Genomic DNA, 14534 nt, shown 5'->3' with positions numbered 1-14534 from the left:
CTTATGAAAGTCAACTCATGTAGGTATAGCTCATGTAGGTCACGAGTTTGCCTCGCCATGACCATCAGGCTCTACCTCCTTTCTCGCTGGTTCTTCCTACTCACCTCGTATGCTTACGCCACCTAGACCCGGGCATTCCCCCTTGGTTTCCGCGGTGACAACCGCATCGCCTGGAACCATGGGAATGACCATATGCCGATTCCGAGGCACCTAGGTTGAGAAGTGTCATGAGTTGGTGTAGATCGCGGGGGTCGTGTCTCCTTTCTCCAACCCTCATTGTTTTATGGCGAGTTGGTCGAAAGAGAGTGCGGTTCCGTTCTTTTCTTCTGATCTCAATCCCCATCGAACCAGTAAGATGTGGATTGAGCCCTTTTGCTTGTTTGGTGTTTTGATTCCATATTCCGTGATTCCCGCTGTTGCTATGGTGAGTGAATCAAAGGAAAGTGAATCCCGTATCTCTTCCTTGCCTTTGTGGTTCTTCGTGCTTAAACTCTTGTATGCTTGTACCTAATCGACTGTAGCATTTCTTTGGTTCACGCGGTGACAACCGCACCGCTAAGAACCCTGGTGATGTCTTAGTGCATTTAGTGCACCTAGGATGTGGTACCCTACAAGTAGTTTGAGCACTCATGTTCTTTGTGTGTCACTCTTTTTGATTCCTCATCTCTTACCATGGCGAGTGGATTGGAAAGAGTAGACCACTTCCCTTTTCTTTGCTCCTTGTTCCACCCTCTCTTGGCTGTCGCCAATTACAATGCGTATGGATTGAGAGATCAGAACTTCTCATGCTCGTTGTCTTTTCATCCCCGTCGATCTCCGTGATGCTTGGATCGAAGGGCCACTAGCTGTGGTGTTTGCTTATGATAAGTTAGGGTCTATGCCATTTATTAAAGCTGTCTAGGGTGACATGATCGACCTAGAACGTATCGAGGGTCATGCTCTTTTAGTGTAGTTGTTCTTCAGTGTTCTGTCGCCTCCTTTCGCAGTCTTTCTAGGTCTAGTGGTCTGATTGTTTCGCCTTGTTTGTCGCTTATAAGGTAGTTGCTTTGGGGTTAGAGTTGATCGGATTGGGACCTGTTGGAGGAAGGACATGCTGATGAAATAAAGACCTCAGATGAGAACGACTTCAAGTGCATTGAGGATCTTTAAAATGTCACTTAACAGGTGCCACGTTGAAAGATCCTAATATGGCTAGAGGGGGGTGAATAGCCTATTTAAAAATCTACAAACTTACTAGAGCAAGAGGTTAGTAGATAACAAAGCATAGCTCTTTGCTCTAGCTCTAAACGAGTGTTTGCAAGCCACCTATCCAACAATTCTAGTTGATATGATCACTAGGCACACAAGAGCTATGTCACTACAAGCTACACTAGTCAACTAGGCTACACAAGGCAAGACTATCAAACAAACTAGTTACACTACTTTGCGGTAAGTAAATGGAGAGGAAAAGATATTTATACCGCCGTGTAGGGGATGAACCAATCACAATAATATGAAGTCCACCGGGAGAAATCCAAAGAACAATCACAATGGAGACACACGATTTTCTCCCGAGGTTCACGTGCTTGCCGGCACACTACGTCCCCGTTGTGTCGACCAATACTTGGTGGTTCGGTGGCTAAGAGGTGTAGCACGAACTTCGTCCTCACTAGGACACCACAAGAACCTGCCCACAAGTGAGGTAACTCAATGACATGAGCAATCCACTAAACTTACCATTTGGCTCTCCGCCGGGGAAGGTACAAGACCCCTCACAATCATCGGGAGATGGCCACGAACAATCACCAACTCGTGCCAAAACTCCTCCGCTGCTCCAAACCATCTAGGTGGCGGCAACCACCAAGAGTAATAAGAAAACCGCAGCTAGAACGATCCTCAAGTGTCACTAGATTAAATCACTCAAGCAAATGCACTTGGAATCACTCCCAATCTCACAAAGATGTTTAATCTATGAAGGAGATGAGTGGGAGGTGTTTGCTTAGGCTCACAAGGATGTTATGTATGCTAGAATGCCAAGAGTGTAAGCCCTAAGCTGGCCAACACGTATTTATAAGCCCCTCAAACAAATAGAGTCGTTGGCTCTTTCACTGGGCGAAACATGGGGTCATCGGACGCTTCGTAGGAGGCACCGGACGCTCAACCCCTGCGTCCGGTGCTTTAGAAATGGCCATGTGTCACCTTTTGAATCTCACGCGTCAGAGTCTAACGGTAACCTGCAAAGCACCGGACGTGGTTAAGTTGCCACCGGACGCGACGGTACTCACCGGACTTAAACACAGAGAGGTTTGCAAACTCAAGGTGTCACCGGACGCTGAGCACCAGACCGTCTCGTGCTCACCGGACTCATACCCAGAGAGGTTTGCAAAACGCGCGGACATCGGACGCACCCCACCAGACGCACCTTGAGCGTCCGGTGCTCTCAGTCAGGTTTACTCGCAGAAGTCAGATAGCACAGGACGCAAGAACAGGAGTTACCCTGCGTCCGGTGCTCACCGTCCGATGCTTAACCCTAGCCGAGCCAAGCACCACAGTACACCGGACGCGTAGGCTCAGCATTCGGTGCTTCCACGGCCAGCGTTCGGTGACTCCCGAGACTTCTCCATAATTTCCCACCGGCGCAATAGAAAATATGCACATCATTTTCTCAAAAAGCGCCGACACCACAATGTGTGCCAACACCACAATGTGTAAACCAACATTAGCATTTTCACAATCATTTTCTTCGAAGGAGTTAAGTTAGCTCACTAGGTTCTAAATGCATGCACATGAACAATGACACCTAGTGGCACTTGACAACCGCTTAGCCAAAGAATTCCCCTCTTTATAGTACGGCTATCTATCCTAAATGTGATCACACCCTCTATGGTGTCTTGATCACCAAAACCAAAACCCTAAGCAATACCTTTGCCTTAATCTCCATAGGGTTTTTGTTTTTCTCTTTCTTCTTTTCCAAGTTGAGCACTTGATCATCTTGTGGTCATCACCATCATCACCATGATCATCACTTGCTCCATCACTTGGCATATACCAACCTCATTAAGTCTACACACACTTAGTATAGAGGTTAGTACTTAGGGTTTCATCAATTATCCAAAACCAAACTAGGGCTTTCACACGTCCCACCCAACCTCGTAGAATCCTATTAGACATGGAATAATGTAGATGCTAGTGCTTTACTTGTGAGATAGGTTGCATGGTAGAAATGCTTGTGAGCCATTGCCTTGTTGCAACCTATAACCCTTGCACACCCACTGTTAGGTTAGATGCTTGCATACTACTTGCTACTGCTTCTACTACGCATTATATCTGTGATGTGATGCATTGTGGAGGATTGGATGTGTGTGGATAAGGCACGTGGTGCTGATAACTGGATAAGGAATGGATAATGGATTGAGGGAGATCTTGGCGTGTGGCTTGGGTGAGTGGTGAGGGTCGAGTCGACCGAGTAGGATCTACGACGAGTCTTGGGACAAGTCTTGCCGAGGGATGCTACCTAGGCGTTGTCCATGAGAGATACCTGTGGCGGGTACCTGTGACAGGGAGAGGTCCCAGAGTGGAGTGTCTTCGTGGGACAAAGCGCCGGGATGGGAGGTGCTGTTTAGCATGGGGTAATCAGATGTCCCGTCGAGTGGGGCATCGTTTGGCCCCTCGTGAAGATGTCTTGTTCGGTCACCCTAAGGACTGATATGTTCGGTAGACCGAGTCTTAGGAAGCCTTGCACACCACTCGCTCTTATGGGAAGGAGACACATGTACAACCAGTTAGGGCGGTGCCACTACTATTAGGTTGTTGGTAGATAGTGTAGGGAGGTACGGGCATGAGAACCCACACCCTCCTAAGACAGCATAGTGACCTTTGGGGGCCTGGTACTACGTCTCATAGTCTCAGCATGCCGGTGGTACTCTGGTATGACCCTAGTCCTAAGTGGTAGGGTGGCATCATGTTTAGTTGGAAGGCATCCCGACATCAGCCTAGATGAGCCGTGTCGTCGATGATGGTGATCTTGTGGTTAGTGTAAACCTCTATAGAGTTCTGGTTGATCGATCGATCCATATGCTGATTCGTCAGCTATGGACCTTTCCTAAGTACAGCTTCACTTGACTAGTGAGAGGAGTCCCTTCTATCATCCCCTCGGTTTTATGTTGGATCCAGCATTGGCCGTTGAGGCAAGGCACGAGCGGGAGTCGTCCTTGCCACCTAAAGAGTGAGAGTGTGGTGAGATGTGTGTGATGGGATGGATGGATGGATGGATGGATGGATGTGTGGATGAGATGGATTAAAACTTGATGAATTATTATTCTAAAATATTGATGAACTTGCATTGGAAAACTACAACCATATATAGGCCTCTTGATCTACCCTTTGCATTCCACTTACCACAAAGCTTACGCAAAAGCATAGGGTGGGAGCCAGTGGCCAGTACAAATCATACTGAAATTTGTTTAGCAAGTTTTGGATGTGATCTATGAAGATAACTATGGAGAATAGAAGGATTAGGTAGTCACGTTCCTGCGCTCAAGTTTGGTTTGGAGATAAAGGCTACGCTCACTGACAAACTACGCCGACTCTGATGATTGCCAGTAAAGGAGGAGCCTTCACCGTTGACAAGCTACATCGACTCTGATAAAAACCCGCGTGTGTTTTCACTAGAAAAACGATGTAATAGGCTTGTTGACCAAGAGTTGTAAAGTAAATGTGATGTAATGACTCAATTTCTGAATATATGATAATGCGATGGTTCAATTTCTAAATTATCATATTATAATTCGAATCTGTGGATTTTTCTCTTTGTAGAAAAATCTAGGTCGTTTCAAAAGACATCATAAACATCGGTAGACTAGAAATAACCGAGTTTATTAAAACTAAACGACCTCCTGTCGAGAGCATTTTCCCTTTCCATCCACTGAGCCTATTTTCAATTCTGTCCTCAATTATTTTCTAATCTTTATTGCTTAATTTTCTAATATGCATAGGTATGCCAAGGTAGCAAAAGGGGTCATTTCCAATATCACAACCAAACAGCTGTGAATAAAACACCTCATGCTACACTCTTTTGGCGATTTGGTGCATTAACAAGCTTAAAAGTAAATTACTCAAAATCTATCATGGTCCTGGTCAACACCTTAGAGGACAGATTACAACATCAAGTAAGAACTTTCAATTGTGAAAAAGGCAGCCTCCCATTCATTTACTTGGGACTCCCTTTAAGTTTAACTAAGCCAAGGGTCATTGACTTTTCTCCTCTAGTTAGTAGATGTGAAAGAAGATTGGTTGCCACCTCACTCTTTCTTAACCAAGCTAGAACGCTATAGTTGACCAATTCAGTGTTCTCAGCTTTTCCAACCTTTTGCATGAGCATATGAGCATCTCCAATTGTTTGGAAAAATCGACTTGGAAAAAATTGACATTTGGCAACTTGCTAAACCTTTTGGCAAGTGAATTTTTCTTGTATCTCCAATAGTTTGGTAAATTGGGCTTGGTAAACACAGAAAAATAGGCCTACATATATCGGTCCAACAGAAATTTTTACGATCACTTTCCTCAGAATCGCGGCGACCCCGAGTCGCGCTGCCCTGCCGCCCGTCGCCCGTCGCCGTGCACGCCGAACCCTTGATCAGATCTGACGACGGCGCCCAGCTTCCTCCGACGATCACCTCCGACGAAGGCCGCCAGCTTCTACCGCCTCAGGTGAATAGGATCTTTGCTATGAAAGTAGGCATGAACTCTTCCCCAAAAGGTTGATTTGGATTGATTGGCACCGTTAATAGGATCTTTGCTAACATTCAACCATCCCGAGCATACAAGCTCATCTTCCCTGTAATAAAAATTCTTCTTCCTGTGCCCCTTTGTGACGGGGGTTGGAGACACTTCGTCATGAGTTTCAGTTTCTTGAGTCACTCCAAAATCGAAGTCCTCCAAAGCAGCAATACCATTAACATCTCCACTCATCAGAATGCCTGACAAAAAGTTTTCCTGTCCTTGCATCTCCATATCTATACAGAAAAAATTACAAAAAATAATACTAGGATGATTCATCTATGGCATATTCATGATTGGCTGAAATAAACAATCATAAACCACTGGCTACACTGCTAGGTTCTGAAAACAAAGAACTCAAGAACGGGATGGATGGATCTTAACTGCTTCTACAAGACGCCGCCGCCGCCGTCCAGCACCCACCTCAAAGCCGACGCAAGAACGGAGGGATGGAGGGCACCAGAACACAGGCGATGACGAAGGAGGCGATGACACAGGCGCGGTCGGTCGATGAACGGAGCGACGACACAGGACGGAAGAACGGAGGGATGTAGGGCACCGGAACACAGGCGCGGCCGGTCGATGAAGGCCGAGAGAGGATGGCGCGCGGAGGCAATGACGAAGGATAGCGACGAAGGATCGGGCGACAGAACTTTCACGTTCGACGTGGGAGAAGTGGCGGCGCGGGGAAAACTCACTCGCGGCTCGGGATACCAAGCCACGCCCCGATCCCGATGTTTTCCAACTTGCAAAAATTTAGCAAGTCCTATTCCAATCTGTTGGAGAAGGATTTTTCTTCTTTTTCTAAATAAACAAGGATAGCAAGTCATTTTTCCAAACAATTGGAGATGCTGGCCTTGTTTAGTTTCAAATTTTTTATTTAGTTATTTCTTTTTTTAATTATTGTTTAATCATAGACTAACTAGATTTAAAAGATTTGTTTTATGATTTATAGTTAAACTGTGCAATTATTTTTTGTTTTCATCTATATTTAGTACTTCATACATGTACTGTAAGATTCGATGTAACGAGAAATTTTGAAAAAAAAATAGTTTTTATTGTGGACTAAACAAAGCATAAGGCCGAGATGTCGGCCTCCTTCCAGTTGTCGCGGCAGCACCGCTGCACCGAGTCATCGTCACACCCCCTATGCATCTACGGCCTGCGGATCCGTGGAGGAGGTCCGGCGAGGAGGGTGCCATCCGGCGAAAGGGAGGATTGGCGGAGGTGTTGTGCTATGAAGAACGGTGCCCGATAGCTAGGTTCAGACTATAGAATCACGGAGAGAAGTAGGAATGAAGTTAGAGGAGTGTCGCGCTCGCGAATCGGTTGCCTCTCGGTTGTCTTCTCTATGTGATGAGCCAGGAGGCCATAGGCCTAACATCTAGAACCACGCCATGTTTGGCTGATATACCATAGCAGAAAGTATTGTTGGCTGATTTGTTGTGAGAAAAAAAAATACTGCTGAATTAAGCTCAAGTGAACAAGATATACTATAAGGTGTTCTTTGAGCCACTCCTAGTGTCGTGGCCCTAGTAGCCCTAGCCCAAAATCTGTCCCTATGCAAGATCATGTATTGAGTCTCCAACCCGGTTTTTCCACAATGGTATGCGGCCGCATACACTATCTTGCGGTGCACGATGCTTCAAGATTCGCGCTGGTCAACCCATCCATTTTTCCCTTTCTTTCCAGAGCATTCCGGTCCTCCCCCTTCCTCTCCCTATCCATTCCCGATCTATTCCTTTCTTCTTCCCGTCTCTCTCCCGGCCCTCTCGGTCTCGGCCTCTCCGAGCCTTCTTCCACCTCCGTTCTCCTCTCTCTCTCTCTCTCTCTCCGCCTCTCTCTCCCTCTCCCTCTCCGCCTCTCACTGTCTCTCTCTCCGCCTCTCCGTCTCTCTCTCTCTCTCTATGTCTCCATCCCTGTAACTGTATCTCCCTCTCTCTCCTGTACGAGTCGTCTTCTACCTTCGTCTTCTCCCTCCCACTCCGTCTCTCCGTGACTCTCCATCTCTCTATGGACCCTCTCTCTCTCCCCCCCCCCTTCCTCTGTCTCTCCCCGTCTGGAACCGATTGAAAGTTTGATCTGTTTTTCGTCTATAGATCCAGCTGTAGATTATTTGATGTTTTTATCAATCTTCAAGTGTACAGTCGCCTCAATCATCGATAGATCTTTCATTTGCGATTACTCGATTATTCCTCAATTTTTTTCTTCAGTTCTTTCTATATCTCCTGCATTTTGTTTTTTGTCCTATAGATCTAGGTTTTTTTGCGATACCTACGGATCCAGATTTAGCTTATTTGACATTTTTATCAATCTTTGAACTACTTCATCCACTAGATTAAATGTGTTTTATTTTAAAAAAATCCAGTGTGGCAACACTATCACCTAAGGTTAATTAATTCAGTCTTCCATTCTGTTAATTATTCTTCAGTTTTGTTTTGTATTATAAGCAATGTGATTTTGACGTTTAGGCTGCACAAGAATAAAATGAGGACAACTAACCTGAAAGATATATTTTTCTATTAGTTCAAAACATACTCCTCATATTCTTGCATTTTTGTAGTGTGCATACTCACCATCATTACTTGTCTTTCTTCTCTAGTCGATTTATGGTTTGATATTTACCATACCCCTTTGTATGTTCAAATTAATTTATATCATGGCAATAGGGCTCACGACGAATTATTGAAGGCCCCTATTGCTGTAGGTGTGCTACTTCATGAACCCTCCTATTGTAATTGTGTCCTTTAGAAAAAAAAACTAGACCCAAATTTATCTATTTTTCTGTCTATCTATATATTGATATGGTACCTTATTTAGCATATGTTACCATCTCTCTTTATAATATTTCTGCTTATTATTGGAATAAATGCATGTCTTTTTTAGTCAAACTACTCACTAATGTTGTCAGTCATATGTTTAGAAGAACATATTCCATACATCCAATGTTGGATTTCCCTATGATTATGTGTTCTTGTAGTATTCATTTTTATGATAAATTTATTTATTTTAGCAATATTAATGTATACCTCGTTTAAAAAGAATTGCTTGTGTTACCATCATAGAATTTCCCAAATGCTTGTCTTAAGATTTTAGTATCGTTTTATTTCCCAACAAGTATACTGCTTGTAGGTATGGTTCTTAAGATTAGAGTAGGTTGTCCTTTATGCCCCGCTGATAAGTTTAATCTAGTCAAATGTTCATTGGTACTGCAACCTATGATTAAATTATACATTTGTATCCATGGTTACACATAGTAAATGGATATTTTTTTTGTTTTTGCAGACGCAGCTGTGGCTGTAAAATTGTGAAGTGACCACACCCATTATTAAGTAGATTCATCTTCGATTATTTTTGTAGTCTATATTGAAGAAATCTAAATGTCAGTATAAAATATTCTTTTCAAGTTCTACTCTTTAGTTCTTTTGGTTAGAGTTGCTATGGGCTGCATGTCCTCTCTATCACACTCTCTCTCAGGCACTAGATTGTATCTGAACCTAAAATCATCTTTGGGTTTCCATTGATCTGAGCTTATAAATTAATAGTACATAGTTGGAGTTGCATATTTGTGCTAAGAGTTAAGCACGCTTACCATGATGATTAAAATTATACTCGCGCACATTTCTACTACTGTGTTGGGTGGTGAAGGAGCTTTCACAATTGCAGGACCCTTTGGTTTGCCTCCAAATCTATCAACAGGTAATATTATATCAATAAAATTATGTTGGAACTACTTTTTGAATCCTTTGATTATAAACTATATTTATTTTTGCATCCTTCCTTTTAGTGCTAGTGATGTCTAGCCCAACTATGCAACCGAGGTTGAAAATTCTCTTGGTGAACTGTTATTTATAGGAGAATCAAAGAAAACAAGAAACCCAATTTTCTGTTTAAAGAACATCAATTGATCATTTTATGTCTTATGGTACTTTGTAATTTCAAATTTTAAGTATTGTATATCTACTTCATATTTGTTGACACATCTGGCTTTGAGACTTTTGATGTGAAGGTGAAGACCCTATTCACCAACCTTGTTCAGTGATAGCATCTAGCGATTTCTTTATTTGTGAAAATAAAATAGATTTAGATAGCAGTCAGCAGTTGCTCTCCCTTCGGATCCGTCCCCCACCTTGATTTTGCTTTGTATTTATTTTCTGGTTTCCCTACGGATCCACGCTCAGATATGTGAAAGTACTCTGCTCCTCCCTCTGTATCTACCCCACCACTTGATTTTGTGTTGGATTTCTAAAGCAAAGTTTTTTTTGGTCCCATCCTTTTATGCCTGTGATGAATCTTTGGACATCTTTTTGAGTAAGGAAAGATATAAGCTGATGATCAGTTCTAGTGAGGTACTAAGTCTATCATTCTTTCCTGCTGATCCATTTATTGTCAGCTACTTAGTGCCCTTTAGTTTACCACAATGGTATGCACACGCCTTCCCTATCCTCCGCTTGTGGCTACTCTAAGATTCGTGCTAGCCAACACCTCCTCAGATCCCTAGATGCTCCTAGAACATGATCAAGTGATGAACTATAGTATTCTGAGGCCTAACAAATTTATAAGTTTATGTTCTTGCCAACCTCTGTTATTATAAGCTTGTGTTGGACTGTTGGTGCTCAATTTCTCAATGTTTTATTCTCTCTTGACTGCTTGCAATCTTGCCAAATAGATTTGGTTTCTACTTTCTAGATCCATTACATGTGGTTGTCACTTCTATTTAAAAAGTAATGTTTTAGAAGAAATCATACACCCTTTTCTCTTCTATACATACAACTGTGTGATCTTATTTTAGTTTAGACATTTTTGTTTCTGGGTAACATCACGTGGAGGTCTCTGGTTTCTTTTCTTTTTTATATAACCATGTGTCCTTCTTTTAGTTTAGTCTTTTTTTTGTTTGTTTCCGGATACCATTATATTGCTATTATTTAACTTCTCTACTGTGATTTTAGTAGTATCCTTTTATTTTACTTTAGGTTGAAATTTCTTATAACCCAGATATGTTTTGCTTTAGTTTTTTTGCTTTTTATATATTTCTTAATCCTTTTTTTGGATGTCATTACATGTTACCTAATCTCCCAACATTGAGTAATTGTAGCATGGTCCTAATATTCCCATAGACCATATGTGTTTTAAGTCAAGAGATGTCACTTTTTTGTCCTTGGCATCCCAGAGCACCCGATATCCACACATACACCATAAATCTGTCCCCCACATTGATTTTGCTTTTATTTTTGTTATGCTTTTCCTATGGATCCACCCTCAACTCTTGATTTTGTGAAAGTACTCTGTTCCTCCCTTCGTATCTATGGTAAAGTTTTTTTTGTTCGCATCCTTTTATGCCTGTGATGAATCTATGCACATCTTTTTTAGTGAGGAAAGATATAAGCTGATGATCAGTTCTAGTGAGGTACTAGGCATTCTATCATTCCTTCTGTTGATCCATTTATTGGTACTTAGTGCCCTTTAGTTTACCACAACGGTATACGCGTGCCTTCCCTATCCTCCGATTGTGGCTACTCCAAGATTCGTGCTGGTCAACACCTCCCTAGATCCTAGATGCTCCTAGAACATGATCAAGTGATGAAATATAGTATTCTGAGGCCTAACAAATTTATAAGTTTTTGTTCTTGCGAACCTCTTTTATTATAAGCTTGTGTTGGCACTTAACTTCTCAATGTTTTATTATCTCCTGACTGTTTGCATGAACTGCATGGTGTCTTTTTTTATCGCAATCCTTATAAAAATATCATCTGAATGCGGGCTTAGTGAAACTATTTGACACTAGTCATAATTTTTTGTTTTATTCAGATGTAGTTTTAATTGAAGCAATTTAATCCTAATCACCTAATGTGATAATGTGAAGTCTTCATAGTCCTTTGCTCTTATACCCACCTTATGTTTTCATTTTATTACTTTAGAGTTGTATTAGTAATAGCCCTTTGGTTTAACGATCTTCACTTCACTTAATTTTGAAAGTCAAATTGCTTCTCGAAATAGAATATCAGTTGATCTAATCACTTTTAATTGGTTTTTCATCCCAAAACATCCTCGAGTTTGATTTTCCTGCTTTTTGCTTACATGAGTTTCTTGATGGCTTTTCTTAAATCATTCATGAGGGATTTTCTTTTTGTTGCTATATACTGCACTAGTGTATGTGAGTTTCATGTTGATAGCCTTCCAGATCGCATACAAGTGAAATAACGAACTGGTGCTAGCTACTTGGTATTGGTGTTTTAAATTTTAAATATAATTACGTTCAGTAGAAGATAAGTACTTGAAAAATATATATAGTTAGCTTGTCTGATATTGATCAATGATGATTAGATTGTTGCATACAATTTGACTTGGATTACCTCATATACTTTCCATGCTTATTCATGTATGTACATGTCGTCTTTTTATGTACACAAATGCAACTTGTAGGCCTCTCCAAGATGGCGTTTCGAGTGAAGGTGAAGATCTCTCATTGGACTCGACTCGGATGATAACGAAGATGAAGACATCTCTATTGAAGTGGATTTCAGTCAGGAATTCTGAGGTCACTATTTGTCATAATTTTTAATGTTTTCTTGTTTTCAACAATATTCTGTATGTGAAATTTCCATAAGTTTGTATTAGGCATATAGTAGCTATACTTCTCTGAAATTTCCATAAGTTTCTATAGGCATAGAGCAGTTACTTGAAATTTCCATAAGTTTGTATTAGGCATATAGTAGCTATACTTCTCTGAAGAAGATTATCATTACAAGTAACTTTATTTACAAACAACAAAAAAGCTCAAAGGTATAAGTCACTTGCATGTGCGATTCAGATTCTAATTATTTTAAATAAACACAAGCTAATAGATTCTAATTATCTTGTTGCCGCTTGAATTGAAGTTTTATAAACCTGTTAGTGTTAGAATACATAATGATCATTTTATTTAAAAAATATAGTGATCGATTCAGGACAATGCCAAAATGGTTTCATTCTGGTGGTGGTTTTTGCAATTATTTTTTCTTTTGGTAACATAATATTGGTGTTCTGTAAGCATTGAACTTTAATTTGACGAGCGTATAGGTGCTTAGTTATGCTCTTTTCTCTTTTGGCAAGCAATTATGACACCATCATACCAAGCGCAAGGTGATAGGTACATAGTTTAACTTCCTTTAGCATGGATTTTAGTATTTCTGAAAATTTGTTTCAGATTGATAAATTAATTGCAATCATATCCTACAAATATTATGGCCTTGCAGTCTGACAGCTTTTACCGGGTATTCTTTTTGGCCTTTGAAGTCTTCAGTATTAGGTTGTCTCCAAAATCATTTGTGCTTAACAGATCATGTAGTGTTTACTATTTTTCTTGATTTAAGCACTGATTTCCGTACAAGTAAATGCTCCTACAATTTCTTTGTAGAACCTCTGAACTTTTTACATTGTCTATACAGTTGCTCAAGCCATAGAGTTCCAGAACAAGGCTTATGAATGTAAGCACAGTACTATGTTCTTAGTTTTGCCAAAGATAAAAAATTATCACTAATCTCTAGCCACAATTGTAGTAATCACATTGATTCAATTTCTGTTAGGATATTCAAATGTGCAGTCACTTATGATGTCAATAAAAACCTGTAGAAGAAACATCTTTAGTCTATCTGAACTAGTAGAGCAAACATAATCTAATCTCAGCTGATCTCTGTACTCAGTTGTGATGATAGTATTTATTGAGTTAACAGTTTTTTTGGTACCTTAGAATATTATTAACAACTTCTATTTTGCTACTTTCAGGGAGCTGCTTCCACTGGCCTTCAAGTTGCTTGATTACCTTGAGAATTGGAAACAGTCTACATGTTCAATGAATTATTTAGCTTGAAATAAAAGCTTTACATATGTATCATCAATGACATTCTTCGTGTGCATATCATCCTTTTCTGAAGGAAAGATATTAAAAAATGATTTTATCTTTTGCCTATTCATCTGTTTAAAATCTTGTACTGAGTGTTTTGTTTTATCTGCATTTATGCTACTATAGCAATTCTCACTTCGACACCCCCACCTTTAAAAAAGACTAAAATTTTAAACGTCCTAAAGGAACACTTGTTGTCTTGTTGCAGACATGACTATGACACACAAATATGTAATTTTACGGGTATATAAAAGTATAGGACAAATATGTTTTTACGGATATAGGAAAGTATAAGAAAAGTTATTGTGTACGAAAATAAGATGCACATAGTGTGGGAAACGATTTATTTGAAACTGTACTAATGACACTGATTAATAAACAAGGATACGCGAGAGACATGGGAATGGGAAAGAAGCAAACAGTAGCTGGGAATGGAAAAAATAGCTGAGGAGCATTGAGCGCAGAGAATCAAGTACGAAAGTGAAGAGTGTGAAATGGGAGCAGGGAATGGGAGGGAGGAAAACCAGCGTTGACTGCGCGCGAATCTTGGAGCAGAATGGGCGTGTGGGATAGCGAATGCGGCCGCATGCCGTTCGATTGAGTCTCGCCACATGTTGCTGTTTAGTCCTCTCTATAATAACTTGACCTGGCATGGCGTGAAAGAGTCCTCGCACAACATAAATGGTGCAAAGAAGTATTACGTCACAATCTTCTCCAACGTAACAGGTCAGAAGTCCTTTTCAGCGAAGTTTCACAACAACAAACACATAAACAATAGTATAAAGCTAAACTTCAGCGAAAGCCGTGACTGGGTTAAGGAAAAAACAGCTTGTCAAAGTCGAAACAATCTGAAAACAGTTGCAGTAAACAAAATCGTCAAAGTCCACGTCAACGG

At 40.9% G+C, this 14534-nt stretch overlaps 1 long non-coding RNA gene across 2 annotated transcripts; it reads left to right on the top strand.

Moving 5' to 3' along the window:
* On the top strand, positions 7580–13705 carry LOC110432357. 2 transcript variants are annotated; one of them, XR_002449778.1, is made up of 3 exons: positions 7580–9456; positions 12181–12295; positions 13522–13705. It is a non-coding gene; the product is annotated as an uncharacterized LOC110432357 (long non-coding RNA). The 2 variants fall into 2 exon arrangements; XR_002449777.1 differs by lacking the exon at positions 7580–9456 and having other exon boundaries at positions 9715–12295.

This window comes from Sorghum bicolor, chromosome 2, assembly GCF_000003195.3.
Source record: "Sorghum bicolor cultivar BTx623 chromosome 2, Sorghum_bicolor_NCBIv3, whole genome shotgun sequence".
In the NCBI taxonomy this organism is placed as follows: domain Eukaryota; kingdom Viridiplantae; phylum Streptophyta; class Magnoliopsida; order Poales; family Poaceae; genus Sorghum; species Sorghum bicolor.
This window is presented reverse-complemented; position numbering and strand designations above follow the sequence as displayed.